Consider the following 15,655-nt stretch of genomic DNA (forward strand, 5'->3'; position numbering starts at 1 on the left):
GGGCATGGCAACTCACTCCAGTTTTCTTGCCAGGGAAATCCCATGGACAGGGAGCCCAGCAGGATGCAATCCATAGGGTTGCAAGGAGCTGGACACCACTGAAGTGACTTAGCATGCATGCATTTTTACTTAAGATTTTTTTCATTCTTACCCCTGGATTACTCTCACCTCCACTCTAATAGTCACAAGACAGGATGAACCACATATCATTTCATTTTGATTTTGTTGAAAGGTTTAATTCTCATCAGCAATTTCAACCTGGAACATTTTAATAAACTAAGTGGTGATTATATCATTTTCCAGGCCTTGACTTTGTGTGTGTGGGGGGGTGGGGGTGGAAATCTGTTTCTAATGAATTTGAGACAGCCATGCACAACTTGCGCTTCCCTTGTGGCTCAAATGGTGAAGAATCTACCTTCAATGGAGGGACCTGGGATCAGTTCCTGGGTTAGGCAGATTTCCTGGAGAAGAGAATGGCTACCCATCCAGTATTCTTACCTCAAGAATTCCATGGGCAGAGAAGCCTGGTGGGCTACATTCCAGGGGGACACAAAGAGTCTTACATGACTGAGCAACTAACATTTTTACTTTTCTTTTTTATTTTATTTTATTTTTAAACTTTACAATATTGTATTAGTTTTGCCAAATATCGAAATGAATCCGCCACAGGTATACCCGCGTTCCCCATCCTGAACCCTCCTCCCTCCTCCCTCCCCTCCCCTCCCTCTGTAAGACCAGAAACTATAAAACTCCTAGAGGAGAACATAGGCAAAACACTCTCCAACATACATAACAGCAGGATCCTCTATGACCCACCTCCCAGAATATTGGAAATAAAAGCAAAAATAAACAAATGGGACCTAATTAAACTTAAAAGCTTCTGCACAACAAAGGAAACTATTAGCAAGGTGAAAAGGCAGCCTTCAGAATGGGAGAAAATAATAGCAAATGAAGCAACTGACAAACAACTAATCTCAAAAATATACAAGCAACTCCTACAGCTCAACTCCAGAAAAATAAATGACCCAATCAAAAAATGGGCCAAAGAACTAAACAGACATTTCTCCAAAGAAGACATTCAGATGGCTAACAAACACATGAAAAGATGCTCAACATCACTCATTATCAGAGAAATGCAAATCAAAACCACTATGAGGTACCATTTCACACCAGTCAGAATGGCTGCGATCCAAAAGTCTACAAGCAATAAATGCTGGAGAGGGTGTGGAGAAAAGGGAACTCTCTTGCACTGTTGGTGGGAATGCAAACTAGTACAGCCACTATGGAGAACAGTGTGGAGATTCCTTAAAAAACTGGAAAAAGAACTGCCTTATGATCCAGCAATCCCACTGCTGGGCATACACACTGAGGAAACCAGAAGGGAAAGAGACACGTGTACCCCAATGTTCATTTTTACTTTTCATGTACAACTCAGAAAGCACAGACACTCCTTTACTATGCTCAAACATTAATGAATGTCCAAATTATGGACAAAAATGGTTCCAGCTGATCACTGAGTTTGAAAAAAGTGACATTTGTGAGAAGTAACATGTGTTGGAATGTTGTTGTAAGAAAAGCTTAGATTTATAGGTACTAATAATGTAGGATGGCCTGATATTCTGCACATGCATATAGGAACAGATATCCCCCACTTTCTGAAAGTTCAACTTAAAGCCACAGGGAAGCCCAAAAATACTTGAGTGGGTAGCCTATCCCATCTCCAGCAGATATCCCCAACCCATAAATTGAACCAGGGTTTTCCAGGGTGACTCAGATGGTAAAGAATCAGCCTGCAATGCGGGAGACCTCGGTTCAATCCCTGGGTTGGGAAGATCCACTGGAGGAGGAAATGGCAACCCATTCCAGTATTCCTGTCTGGAGAATCCTCATGGACAGGAAAGCCTGGCAGGCTACAGTCCAGGGGGTTGCAAAGAATCACATGACTAAGTAACTAAGCACAGCACAGCATGGCAGATTTCCTATTGTTTTATAAATGAGCTTCCTAAAAATTCAAGTATGTAGAGGAAATAATTTGATCTACAAATAAACAGACAAATAATGAAATCTTAGACGTTAAAAGTTAATGGTTTGTTAGAAAGTATCTAATTCATTCGTTTTGCTTTTTAATATAAAAAACAGATTCAGATAAGAAAAGGAATATTTCTAAAATGCACATTTTGATGCTGGTAAATTGCAATTAAAGTGTTTCAGATTTTCTAAATTCTAATCTGTTTTACATTTTGCCTCTAATGAATAACTGATATGCTCACCTGTTACCAAGTAATGGAGACAATAGGCTTTGTTTGACTAATTGATATGTGTGATTAGTTAAATGAGCCTCATCGTTTTCCAAATGAGACCTACCTAGGGAAATGAAGATATTAAAAGACCATAGGCAAATACATCCTTTGACTCAATCCCTTAGGATTTTCTGGCATTAAAAAAAAAAAAAAAAAAAAAAAAAAAACCTCACCAAACAAAGATTAATTGTACAGGATATTTTTAAGCTTCCATTTTCTACACCAACTTAGCCTGATCCTCCATTTTATTCCTAAACAACAAAGGTAAATTACCTGAGAATGGGATAAGAATTACACCTGCATTTCTCAAATCTCTTTGGTAGCTCAATAATAGGGTACTCCAGTTTAGCTATTATTGTGAAAAAGTAGATTTGTTCCAAATAGTTCTACTCAGTCCTTTATGATAAAATAACTTTATTTAAGCATCAGGGACACAATAAGGATATGTATATCCTCTGTAGAACACATATAGTCTATTAAGTCTAATATATATGTAGAACTGATCCATTGTGAGAACACTGACTCTGTAATTTGTCACCTTTTAAAACATTGATAAATAGAAAATCAGTTAAATGTAGATGGAGGGCCAGGGGCATTATTCGCACAGTCATGCCCCACTCTTTGAGACCCCATGGACTCTAGCCCACCAAGTCCTCTGTCCATGGAACTCCTTAGGCAAGGATACTGTAGTGGTTAGCCATTCCCTTCTCCAGAAGATCTTCCTGACCAAGGGACCAAATCCAGGTCTCGTACATTGCAGGTGGATTCTTTTCCATCTGAGCCACCAAGGAAGCCCTGGAGGAACAGGAGGGAGAATGCTTATTCCCTCTTATTTCCTCGCAAGGGCTTAGCCCATGAAAGGCCATGACTTCTTTATTTACTGGAGTCCACACCCCACCCCCAACTCCATCTTCTCTTCTATCAAATCATTCTCCTTCCTTTACCTTGGGGAGAATCACATATGATTCTCTATAGTTGCAGGCCCCAAATTACAATTCTTGCTGATCCCAAATAAACCCATCTTCATGGAGAAATGTCTGGCAGAATGCTTGTCTCAGGGCAACAAGCATCAGTGGCTTTCTGATCAGTTGCATATGGTGTTATTCTGATGCCCAGAAATGAGCTTTAGCTTAGAACCTATTTCAAGTAATGTCAGGAAAGACTTGAGGATTTCTACTTACCTACAGGACAATTGCACTTATTTCACATGCTAGTAAAGTAATGCTCAAAATTCTCCATGCCAGGCTTCAGCAATATGTGAACTGTGAGCTTCCTGATGTTCAAGTTGGTTTTAGAAAAGGCAGAGGAACCAGAGATCAAATTGCCAACATCTGCTGCATCATGGAAAAACCAAGAGAGTTCCAGAAAAACATCTATTTCTGCTTTATTGACTATGCCAAAGCCTTTGGCAGTGTTAATCACAATAAACTGTGGAAAATTCTAAAAGAGATGGGAATACCAGACCACCTGATCTGCCTCTTGAGAAATCTGTATGCAGGTCAGGAAGCAACAGTTAGAACTGGACATGGAAAAACAGACTAGTTCCAAATAGGAAAAGGAGTATGTCAAAGCTGTATATTGTCACCCTGCTTATTTAACTTATATGCAGAGTACATCATGAGAAACACTGGACTGGAAGAAATACAAGCTGGAATCAAGATTTTCGGGAAAAATATCAATAACCTCAGATATGCAGATGACACCACCCTTATGGCAGAAAGTGAAGAGGAACTCACAAGCCTCTTGATGAAAGTGAAAGTGGAAAGTGAAAAAGTTGGCTTAAAGCTCAACATTCAGAAAACGAAGATCATGGCGTCCAGTCCCATCACTTCATGGGATAATAGATGGGGAAACAGTGGAAACAGTGTCAGACTTTATTTTTCTGGGCTCCAAAATCACTGCAGATGGTGACTGCAGCCATGAAATTAAAAGATGCCTACTCCTTGGAAGGAAAGTTATGTCCAACCTAGATAGCATATTGAAAAGCAGAGACATCACTTTGCCAACAAAGTTCCATCTTGTCGAGGCTATGGTTTTTCTTGTGGTCATGTATGGATGTGAGAGTTGGACTGTGAAGAAGGCTGAGTGCTGAAGAATTGATGCTTTTGAACTGTAGTGTTGGAGAAGATTCTTGAGAGTCCCTTTGACTGCAAGGAGATCCAACCAATCCATTCTGAAGATCAGCCCTGGGATTTCTTTGGAAGGAATGATGCTAAAGCTGAAACTCCAGTACTTTGGCTACCTCATGCGAAGAGTTGACTCATTGGAAAAGACTCTGATGCTGGGAGGAATTGGGGGCAGGAGGAGAAGGGAACGACAGAGGATGAGATGGCTGGATGGCATCACTGACTCGATGGCCGTGAGTTTGAGTGAACTCCGGGAGTTGGTGATGGACAGGGAGGCCTGGCATGCTGCAATTCATGGGGTCGTAAAGAGTCGGACCCGACTGAGCAACTGAACTGAACTGAACAGCATAATTACTCTGATAAATGGTTTCAGATTCCTCGGGTAAAGATCAGGTTGAAGATTTTCAAAGCCTATTCCCGGTGATATTACAGAGTCCCTACTTAAAAATACCTGATATTTATTTTATTAAAAAATCTCTGGATTTAGAAATTATCCAAATGTAGTCAGTAGCCATGATTTTTTTTTTCTGAATCGATTCCTGTCCATTCAATTCAGACCTCTTTCACTAAACCCATATTTTTTCACCATCACCATCATCAGCTTCATCATGGTCAAGTAGTTGGCTTATTTTGCTGTAACTAAATGAACAAATTGGATAGCTCAAACAAACAAACAAAAAATCTATTTTTTCACGTTATGGAGGCTGGAAGTCCAAGATCAAATTGACTTCAGGGTTGGTTTCAGATGAGGCCTCTCTTCCTAGCTTGCACATGGCCACCTTCTCAGTCCAGCCCTAAAGAGACTTTCCTCTAAGTAAATGTGAGACAACAAGCTCTGGCATGCTTTCAGTTTCTTCTTAGAACACCAATTCTATTGGACTATGGCTTCACCCTTACAAATAAAGGTATACCTGCTATTTAAGTCTTCAGTCTTCAAGACTTTAAGGTATATTTAAAAAGTAAAGAAACTTTTTAAATGACTTCAGCCCCAGCCAATTTCTAACTAATCTCATAAGAGATGCTGAGTCTCAAGTACTCAACTGGACTGATTAAATCCACACCCACTGAAAACATCTGAAATAATAAGTGTTGGTGTTTTAAACCCCTAAATTTGGAGGTGATTTTTTATATGGTAATTATATCTGAAATGCTGAAGAAATTTAGACAGTAGAGTATTGGCTCATTGATAGATACACTAATGGAATGAAATAGAAAGATAAGAAATAGAATAATAAATGGATTTTACACATGAAAACAGAGGTATTACAAGGTAGTGGAAAACAGAATTGGTGCTACAGAAGCACGGCTGGCTGCTCACCACTTGAAAAATATCAATACTCATAAAAGATGGTAGAAAATCAATATCATATTTTAATCAGAACATGATATCACTCAGCATTTACATCTATTTAAGTAGTCCCTCTGTCAGAGAGAACTGTTCTACCTAGGTTCAATTTGCAACAGGATCTATAATTTACCAATTCTTATTTTTGAGAGAAGTAACACACCAGGAAGTATTGTAGTCAGTCAAACTTAGATTTGTAGAGAGATTTTAATAATGTAGGATGATCTGGTATTCTGCACATGCATAGAGAAGCATTGCAGGTCTCTCCTAGTGTCTGAAAATTCACCTTAGCCACTGTTGTTGTTGTTGTTGTTGTTGTTGTTTTTAAGACCAACACTTATGCTCGTCTTCACCAAAGGGAAAGAAATCTGAAGGCAATTTTTATTTTTACAAAAAAGAAATTAATTATCAGTGATTTTTATTTTTTCCACTTTTCTTCTATTGAAATGAACTTAATTTACAATGTTGTCTGAGTTCTAGTGTGCGTGCATGCATGCATGCATGCTAAGTCACTTCTGTTGTGTCCAGTTATTTGGACCCTATAGACTGTAGCCAGCCAGGCTCCTCTGTCTATGGAATTCTCCAGGCAAGAATACTGGACTGAGTTGCCATGCCCTCCTCCAGGGGATCTTCCCAACCCAGGCATCAAACCAGCATCTTTTATGTCTCCTGCATTGTCAGGCAGGTTCTTTACTATTAAGACCACCTGGGAAACCCAAATTCAAAAGTACAGAATTAGTTATTTATGTACATGTACATACACACACACACACACACACACACACACACACACACATATAATAGTTTTCAGATTCTTTACCAATAAGGTTACCATTACCATACTAATGTTGTTCTTTGTAAAAGTGAAGTGGCATAACTTGAATTTAAAAAAAAAGAAAATTGTTCTGCTGAAATATGTTGCTCTATGAGAGACAAAGCTGCCGGGAGCCGGCATATTGTATATTGAGTGCATATTGCATATGGAGTGCAGTACTTTCCACAGCATCATCTTTCAGGATCTGGAATAGTTAAACTGGAATTCTATCACTGCCGGGAGCCAGCGTGAGGAGCTCCACCCATGACAAAGGTCATGAGGAAGGAGGCTCGGCATACGCAAAGGCGGGATCGAGCCTCAGGAGTCCCCCTGGAAATTCTCGAGCATCTACCCCCCAAACCAGAGTCTGCCTACTTTCTGCTTTGTGCTTTCACCTACACCTCTGACTTTACAGGGGGCTGTCCCCCACTACCTCTCTCTGAAAAAAGAGTTAGCTTACAGCTCCAGTTAATAATTCCTGGGTGTGACAGTGTTTAACCTACAAACTCCTTTGGAAATCCTCTAGCCTGCCTGAATAGGTTTTTCCGGCCACATGTGATTGTTCAGAGCCTCCCAACTGTGAGAGGCAGGAGATGTTCTAAACTGTCTAAACACAGATTCCTTTGAGTAGTTAAAAGATTGATTAGAAATTGTATTGGTGAAGGGTTTTTCACTTATTGGGCCAATGTTTGCTGCTAAGTCTCCATACTCCTTACCTACTGTGTCCTTGGCAGTGTATTGATTGATATAATGGGTGTATAGAAATGTAAGTAGTAGCCTCAATGTTTGTAACCTTGGACCCTTGAGTTAATTCTTTTCTTGATTGAGCCCACCTCACCTTTGCCCTATAGGAATGAAGGTTTGTCCAATGCTTTTTTGGAGGCTGGTGCCTGACTTTGGAATAATCACCTTTAGAGAAAGATAAATTTCTTAAAATGTTAACAGGCCTCCTGGCCAGAAGATGATGTAATTCACCTGAACTTTTGCATATGATAAGTTTGAAAGCCTGGCTTCGATTAGGACCAGGAACTGCTGTCCTTGCATGACCCCGCCCCTTCCCCCATTATCCTCTATGCACAACTTAAGGTATAAAAACTACTTTGGAAAATAAAGTACGGGCCTTGTTCACTGAAACTTGGTCTCCCCATGTCGCTCTCTCTCTCAAATCCTGGCTGAGTCTCCATCTGGAGCGCAGAACCCGCCATTCTTGCTAATTATGCCTGGGCTTCTAAGATCCGACTGGGGAGGCCTCAGTGTCTCCTCTCCTTCAGGAGAACAGAAGGACGCCTGCGGCCTACATAAGTGGTGCAAACTTCTTGTCTTGAAGTTTTATTGGTCTGCCGCATAAACCAAGCTACTCAGCCTCTTTTCTCCACTGAATTTCCTACTGAGCTATCCTCATCCTATTACTCTTTATATCTTTGATAAAATATTTAAATAAATAGGTCGCCGACACCATCCCCACTTCGAATATCCTGGATCAGCCGGGGCTGGACCCTGGCACAAAGCTACAACAAATTTGACAGCATCTTCTTGAAGGACAAATTCAATCATTTAGACTGCAATTTTGTTATTTATACACCTAAACCTATCACAGAAAATTTGTAAGAAAGTAAACCTGAGTTCTAAAGACCTGGATTGGAAGTTAGTAGTTGAAATTTTTAAAAGGGAGCTGCATTCCAGTATAATAGTTTCGAACACAATTTATGGGGGAATCACATATGATGTGATTCTTGTTTGCTCCTTGGACGAAAAGCTATGACAAACCTAAAAAGCAGAGACATTACTTTGCCAACAAAACTCTGTATAATCAAAGATGTAGTTTTTCCAATAGTCATGTGTGGATGTGAGAGTTGGACCATAAAGAAGCTTGAGTGCCAAAGAATTGATGCTTTTAAACTGTGGTGTTAAAAAGACTCTTGAGAGTCCTTTGGGCTGCAAGATCAAACCAGTCCATCCTAAAGGAGATCAATCCTGAATACTCATTGGAAGGACTGATGTTGAAGATGAAGCTAAAATACCTTGGCCACCTTATGTGAAGAGCCAACTCAGAAAAAATTCTGATGCTGGGAAAGATTGAAGGCAGGAGAAGGGAACAACAGAGGATGGAATGGTTAGATGGCATCACTGACTCAGCAGACATGAGTTTAGGAATCTCTAGGAGATGGTGAAGGACAGGGAAGTCTGGTGTGCTTCTGTCCATAGGTTGCAAAGAGTTGGACACAACTAAGTGACTGAACAACAATATATGATGTGAAGCAAGTCAGTTAGTAAAACTCTTGATTTCAACTTTCTTCTCTGTAAGATAGAAATAATTATAATGGAACCACCAGTTTAGTACCTGGATAAATCAACTGAAGTAGATGTGCCTGATACATAGTAAGGGCTTCATTTAATGTAAATATATGTAAGAGAACTACAGAACAATAGCTTTGGAACCTAACTATAAGCTTTTTGTTGAGATTTGTAAAGCACATTTACCTCTGTTTCAAATGGTTCCTCAAATATTGGTAAAAAAAGAAAAACAGTTTTTTACACTCAAGAAAAACCATGAGCCATAAACTTATTTAAAACATAAAAAGTTGAGTAATTTCAAAATTTCTGCTTATATTTTTGTGTTAAGAAAATATAGATAGATTGTGAATTGGTCTCTTCTCTTTTTGCTTTTGATAAATTCATAGGACAAAAAAAAAAAAAATTGAACTGTTATTCCTTCACTCAACTGTCCCTTCCACATGTGTTTACCTAAGAATTTATATTCCTTGTTTGCTATAACACAGGCTAAACAAAAAAAATGGAAGATGTTCTGAGATCAATGTCCTATGGAAAGCTGATTTCATTCAAGCAACATATATGAGGCATTTGGTAAATTAGTAGTAAGACTCTGGACAAAATCTTACTCTACAATCATCAACTTATGGATTTATAGCTGTCCTTTCCATTACCTAATCTGAAGCTACAAACCTGAACACTGAAGTCTCTGGAAAGTATGTTAAAAGTTATTAAAATGCATAAAGATTGTTTAACAAACATAAATTGGTCAACAAATGTTAGTTCCTGGGTCTACTTTTTTCTATCAGTGGTCTGCAAAATTTCTTAATTTTCTTTCAGAATTTGCAAGAGGCACTTCCCTGGTGGCCCAGGTTGTAAAGAACTCACCTGCCAATGTAGGAAACTCAAGAGATGTGGGTTCCATTCCTTGGTTGGGAAGATCCCCTGAAGTAGGAAATGGCAATCCCTTCCAGTATTCTTGCCTGGCAAGTTCCATGGATGGGGAGCCTGACGGGCTACAGTCCATGGGGTCACGCAGAGTTGCACATGACTGAGCATCCCCCTCCACACACACATAATCCTCTCTATGGGGAGTAAATCTGCCTCTTTGCATCAGCGTAGACTGTCACCTGCCAGGTTCCTCTGTCCCTGAAATTTTCCATGCAAGAATACTGGAGGGGGTTTCCCCTTTCCTACTCCAAGGAATTTTCCTGACCCAGGGATTGAACCCACATCTCTTGAGTCTCCTACATTGGCAGGAAATTATTTTACCACTGAGTCACCTGGGACGCCCCTGATCTTCTCTCTATATATAAACAATTACTTCCTTTGTACCATGGACAGCCTAAATTACTGTCCTTTTCAACAAAATTCTCATGGAATTTTTCACCTCTGTGTTTCTCACTGTGTAAATGATAGGATTTAACATGGGAGTGAAGACTGAAAAGAACACAGTCACCCACTTGTCAGCAGGGTAAGTGGCCACAGGATGCATATGGGTGAATATACAAGGGACGAAAAGGAGCACCACCACTGTAAAGTGGGAGGCACATGTAGAGAGCGGTTTGCATCGTCCTTCAGAGCCATGAGTTTTCAGGGAGCTCAGGATGACGTAGGAAATGAGGAGCATGCAAAAATGAGCAAGCACATGGCCCCAGGGTTGGCTGCCACCACTATACTGAGCTTGTAGGTGTCACTGCAGGCAAGTTTCAACAGTGAGAAGAAATCACACATGAAGTGGTCAGTGACTTTGGGTCCACAAAAGGTCAAGTTGATCATGAAAAGAATCTGCACAGTGGTTTGTAGGATCCCGCCGATACAGGCCACCACCACCAGGAGCTGGCAGAGCCCCTGTCACATGATGGTCGTGAAGTGTAGAGGCTTCCAGATGGCAGCATAGCGGTCATAAGCCATGACAGTGAGGACAGTAATCTATGGTCCTCCTAGGAGGTGTTCCACAAAAAGCTGAGTCAGGCAGCCACCCCAGAAGATAGTTCTCTTCTGGTACAGTGGGTCAATGACCATTTTGGGGATGGTGACAGAGGTGAAGGAGGCATCTAAGAAGGACAAGTGAGTGAGAAAGAAGTACATGAGAGCTAAGAGTGTAGGGCTTAGGGAAATGGTAAGGGTAATGAGCAGGCTGGTCAGCATGGTAAATAGGAAAATAAACAAAACGACAATTAAGAGTATTTTCTGTAAATGTGGATTCTGTGTGAATCCCAAGAGAACAAATTCAGTCACATTGTAAGAAGACGTGAGATTCATTTAGGAACAAAGACAGTCCCATGGCTTGAATTACCTAAAAAGAAGAATCAGTAATACAGCTTCATCATGAAAGCATGGTAGAATTTCTTAGAAGAAGGCTAGAGCAATCAGTAGAACTGTGGAACATGTCCTTGACAATTTTGCCCCAGTACATGTTTCACATGTTTATTACTTTCCTCGTGTTTTGCGTTTCTACAGACACCTGTCATCTGCAAAACATCTATAGGGCAACACATGATGTACAATTTACTGAGAAAACACCCTACTATCTACATGGAATCTGGATTCTCCTCTTAGTTCCAATTCCTTCTGCGTCTGCTGAGTCATGTCAGTGCACCGGGCTGAGCCCTCCTCTATGTCCTTGGTCACAAATCAGCATAATCAGATGTATCTTGCAAGCTGATATTTGCCCCACAGAGATAAGTGCTACTGCCTCTTCCATGAGGTTTTACATGTTAACCCTCAGCTCTAAACAGGGAGAACAGAAAGAAATAGTCCTCTAGGTAAGATGGAAAGACAGACAATGTATATAGGTATGCACCCATATCTATATACAAATAATACAAACATATAAAATCTATGACATACAATGAGTACCAATTACAAACTCACTCATTCGACAAATAACTGGAGCCTTACTGTGTATGTGAATGTATGTTTGCTCCTACAAAATCAAGAACAGTATTCCTGTTTATGTCCTTAATAATTGAAACATTACCAAACAGCAACATGGCACCCATCCATGAGAGGAATGTTCCCACTCCTTTCTGTTTCTGATACAGTCATTGTCATGCCTTCTCCCATCTTTCTGTAAGATCCATCTTCCATCATTCTTGGTTAGGGATACTGTATTACTATCTAAAGGATAAATTTGGGGACATAAATACAATAAAATTCCCCAAAAGTTCAGAAAAGACTATAATATACATAAGATAAGTCTTACAAGTAATTGATGTATTTTAGAAATAGCTCTGAATAAATACAAATTAGTTTTTCATTTTCCTTTGTTTCATTTTTCTTCTAGGAATAAACCATAATGGAAAATATTTTTAGAAAGAAAAAAATCATTATTTACAATTTGTTTAGCATAAATATTAAGAGCTGTGCAAAATTCAGAAATGACATAGTTCATTTCTTCGGTAGCATGCAATTTTTGCAGAGTTTTTTTTTTTTTTTTCTTAATTGTACAATATCTTTGAAACATTTTTAAGTCGTGTTATAAAGTGAAGAGAAGTTTAGATGCAATTTTTAAATATGTAATTGTGCTAACTAATATAGTATCAACTAATTTATTGAAAGACTAATTTAAATATATATCAACAAGAAAAAAGATTAAAATATTTTTGCTTTTAAATTGATAGCATGGTATTTGAATCTATCTTTCTTGAAAGCTTGTATATTGAAAGAGGAATTTAAATGTCAGACAGGTGAGGATAAGAGGTGTTTATATGATTTTTAAGAATGATTAGAAACTAAGAGTCTATGAATATGTGATTTTCTGGAAAAAAAAGGAATAAAAGTAAACCTTACCTATGAACTTGTTTGACACAGGTCCATGCAAAGTCCAGGCAGCTGTTAGTTCATCAGGAAAGAAGTAAGGGTATACTGTTAAAAAATGCCAGCTAGCTCAGCTTCAGTAAGTGCCTTTACTGACTTATAAATGTATATTTGGGTAAGTCTTAAAAGTACAACCACAAAACCTGTTCACAGGCAAGTTCAGTAACTTCTTAGGTGTAGCTAATAGAGCCTCGGGGGGATTTCAACATTATTAGCAGGCCTAGCCAACAACCCAATTATTTCATATGAGTTAACTGAGCAATGCTCAAAATTCTCCTTAGCCAGGCTTCAGCAGTACGTAAACTGTAAACTTCCATGTGTTCAAGCTGGTTTTAAAAGTCAGAGGAACCAGATATCAAATTGTCAACATCCACTGGATCATTGAAAAAGCAAGAGAGTTCCAGGAAAACATCTATTTCTGCTTTATTGACTATGCCAAAGCCTTTGACTGTGTGGATCACAATAAAATGTGAAAAATTCTGAAACAGATGGGAATACCAGACCACCTAACCTGTCTCTTGAGAAGCCTGTGTGCAGGTCAGGAAGCAACAGTTAGAACTGGACATGGAAAAACTGACTGGTTCCAAATAGGAAAAGGAGTACGTCAAGGCTGTATATTGTCACCCTGCTTATTTAACTTATATGCAGAGTACATAATAAGAAACGCTGGGCTAGAAGCAACACAAGCTGGAATCAAGATTGTTGGGAGAAATATCAATAACCTCAGATATGCAGATGATACCACCCTTATGGCAGAAAGTGAAGAGGAACTAAAAAGCCTCTTGATGAAAGTGAAAGAGGAGAGCAAAAAGTTGGCTTAAAGCTCCACATTCAGAAAACGAAGATCATGGCATCTGGGTCCATCACTTCATGGGAAACAGATGGGGAAACAGTGTGAGACTTTATTTTTTTAGGCTCCAAAATCACCGCAGATGGTGACTGCAGCCATGAAATTAAAAGGCGCTTACTCCTTGGAAGCAAAGTTATGACCATCCTAGATTGTATATTGAAAAGCACAGATATTACTTTGCCAACAAAGGTCCATCTAATCAAGGCTATGGTTTTTCCAGTGGTCATGTATGGATGTGAGATTTGGACTGTGAAGAAAGCTGAGCACCGAAGAATTAATGCTTTTGAACTGTGGTTTTGGAGAAGACTCTTGAGAGTTCCTTGGACTGCAAGGAGATCCAACCAGTCCATTCTGAAGGAGATCAGTCCTGGGTGTTCATTGGAAGGACTGATGCTGAGGCTGAAACTCCAATACTCTGGCCACCTCGTGTGAAGAGTTGACTCATTTGAAAAGACCATGATGCTGGGAGGGATTGGGGGCAGAAAGAGACGGAGACGACAGAGGATGAGATGGCTAAATGGCATCACTGACTCAATGGACGTGAGTTTTAGTGAACTCTGGGAGTTGATGATGGGCAGGGAGGCCTGGGGTGCTGTGATGCATGGGGTCGCAAAGAGTCGGACATGACTGAGCGACTGAATTGTACTGAACTTAACTGAGCAGCAAAGAACTTTTATGGCACTCATTTTTAATTTTGAACTCATTTTATCATAGATAAAATACTATGACAAGAAATAAAAAAAGGTTGACCACTTATGAATTTAAATATTTAATATGACATGAGCTTATTGGGTGTCTGACTATTTAGTATTGTGTAAATTAAACCCTTCGTTGTGCAACTATCTGATTCTTAAACTTCTCTTATAATAGTTTATTTTAATTGATTTACCATTTATTGAAATAATAATTTTTAAATATTGTTTTTAGATGTGCATTTACTGATAATACTGAGTTCTTTCATGGTACTAGCACTTCACAGCTTTAAAGTTTACAGTACTTCAAATTAGTTTTTTTATTGTTCAAATTGTCCAAATACATTAACATGATAGTGATGAAAATAATTCTACACTTCAACATATTTAGAGATGGTAAAATATATTTTTTCAGTTATTTAAATGAAATTGTTTACTATCCATTGGGATACAAAAATAGGCAATAGCATTCACAATTTATAATAAGGAAATGCAAGAGAAAGAGTAAGAATGCCATTTGCCAAGGGGAAATAAAAATGAGGGCACTAAATCCTGGACCAGGATCCTTATATTAAACTATTTTTTACAACTGAAGTGGCATGAGATGTTTATGCTATCACCAACTATAAGGTCCACTACAAAGATCTATGAATATAAGTAAATACTGATGTATGAAATTATTTTCTAAATATATTTAAACCAATTCAACACAGAAATAGGCCTATATAGATCAGCACTCACTCATCATGTTCAAATATGCTTGCATTAAATTGTATATGATTCTCGTTGGATCCAGAGAAGGTGGAACTGTGAGCATTGTGTGTCTTGAAGGAAAATAGTTTAAGGAAGCTGAAATCACTTGACTAAATCTAGTTTGATTGGACACTCCAATATTAGAGTGTAGTAAAAATATTGTGATTACAGGTGCCAAAGACAGTCTGAATGAAAATTTAAAACTTTACATTCTATAAGGGGTATGGATTTTGCAGAAATGTTATCAGGAAATTGTTTGAACTTGTCTTTCAGCTCTGGAATGAAAATTGGAATCAGGTCAGAGAATTAGCATGTACTGACAAAGTTGTCATTTCCAATTCCATAAAAGATTGAAATTCCTTAACAATGGCACATTGAGTGGTTATCCAGACTCTAATTAAATAGATGCATTTCTTGGTAAAGAGATTGTTTTTGAACCTAATCACCTACTTAGTCCAACTTCCCAAGCCCTAGAGAAGCATAAAAGGGAAAGAGAGAGGAGTTATGTCTAAAATCAATAAAGGTTGTTACTTAAAATATTTTTTTTCAAAAGAGGGATTCTTGGAGATATAACAAGGAAAGTCTGTTTCATACAAATCCAAGGATAGAGTGGTTTAAAACCCTGGGGAGATAGCAATACAGATTCTCAAATTTGAAGGGTAAACCAGAGTGAAATCAGGAG

At 38.8% G+C, this 15,655-nt stretch overlaps 1 pseudogene; it reads right to left on the bottom strand.

Moving 5' to 3' along the window:
* Positions 1-10,201: 10,201 nt before the first annotated feature.
* On the bottom strand, positions 10,202-11,121 carry LOC113877387 (annotated as a pseudogene).
* Positions 11,122-15,655: the final 4,534 nt, after the last annotated feature.

Source organism: Bos indicus x Bos taurus, chromosome 19, assembly GCF_003369695.1.
Source record: "Bos indicus x Bos taurus breed Angus x Brahman F1 hybrid chromosome 19, Bos_hybrid_MaternalHap_v2.0, whole genome shotgun sequence".
NCBI lineage: Eukaryota > Metazoa > Chordata > Mammalia > Artiodactyla > Bovidae > Bos > Bos indicus x Bos taurus.